The sequence below is a fragment of the Elephantulus edwardii genome, unplaced genomic scaffold, assembly GCF_000299155.1.
Source record: "Elephantulus edwardii isolate Elephantulus edwardi_28Jun2011 unplaced genomic scaffold, EleEdw1.0 scaffold00056, whole genome shotgun sequence".
NCBI lineage: Eukaryota > Metazoa > Chordata > Mammalia > Macroscelidea > Macroscelididae > Elephantulus > Elephantulus edwardii.
In genome coordinates this window covers 6,475,943-6,477,495 of record NW_006399806.1, presented here as the reverse complement: position 1 = coordinate 6,477,495, position 1,553 = coordinate 6,475,943, and positions in this window count along the sequence as shown.

Sequence of the window (1,553 nt, the reverse complement as noted above, 5' to 3'; positions counted from 1 at the left end):
CTATGAGTCGCAGGCTCATATGACTAGACGGCACATAACAACAACAACAACAACACTTTTATATGATTATATGAATATGAATTTATATGAATACATCATATAACTCTTTGACAAAGTTAAATTTTACCTGATTCTTAATTGCAAATTTGGCACTCTCCTATTGAATTCAACTCTCCAATTGAAACCCCTATTTGATTTTTATGAGTACTCTTCTTCTACCTTGTCCCACCTTTTAAAAACCATTTTGCTCTCTGCTTCAGTAGACTGAAGATTAAACTTAGTTCTTGTCTTTCTCTTCTGTTTCAATATTATAGTAGCCACCTCAAACTTTTTGCAATAATCTTTTGGAATAGTCATTCTTACGTATTTTAACATAACCTGGTGCCATTTTCCTTTCTCACTTAAATTCATCAATCTTTCCTCGATATTCCTCATCACATCTCTCATCATCCCTTTCCAGAATGATCACAATAAATTCCTAATTAGTTTACTGATTTCTTCTATTGTTTTCCATAAACTATTTCTTTTACAGATTAACTGAAGTGGATTTTTTGCAAATACAAACAAACCAAGTAACAAGCATACCCTTCTCTTCTTCACATATATTATTTCTTCTTTATTTTCCCTAGAATAAAGATCAAATCTTTATGTTAATCCTGAAGGCGTTCAAGATCCCACATACTTCCTCAGTCTCTCTCCCTCTCTATTCTCCAATGTTGCTACAAACCCAAACCTGCAGTTCCTGTAACTCACCATTAAACAAACAGACGTGTTTAGAGATTTCTATCTAAGGAGATAAATCAGTATAAATATTTGAACATGATGCAAGTAAACCAGACACAGGGAGACCAGATATATTGGGTTGTTGGATGAGTCCTGAAAGATCAACTGGAAAGGGAGTCCAGTAAACTGGATGTGACGTGTGTGGTGACGGTATACACAGAAGAGGCAGAAAGAGATGAGACATCTCTTGGGAATCTGAACAGAGGAGCTTTCAAGAGGGAGCAGCTGGTAAATAACATCAAATGAAGGTCATACAAGGTTATGGAAAACAAAGACCAAGAGAAAGCTTTCAGATTTGCTAAAGAACTAACAAAAACCCAAAGCAATAAAAATATTATTGGATTTTAAGAAAGCTTCTTTAGAAGATCCATAAGACTAAAAATCAGAGAAGAGAGTATTAAGGAATAAGTAACTCTTAACCCCTAAAAACAAAACTATCTGTTAACTCCATGCTATGAGCTAGGATAGATCACTATAACTAACTCAACGGCCTTCTTTGGACTGGACTTTGCTTGTAGATGCAGATGCTAAAAGTTTCCTAGTTGAAGGAAAGATTCTTCAGCAAAAGAGACATGCTTGTTCCTTCAGAGTACTGGTTTGATGAGAATGGGAAAATCAGAAATTGGCTATCTAAAAGGGGGGAAATTAGGGCATGAGGCATGAAGTAGTTGGCTTACGTGCTTTCACAAAAGTAGTTACTAGTAAGATGAATGTAAGGGGGGAAATACCAACAATATAAAGGAACTTAATATAATACAAATGAAAGAATG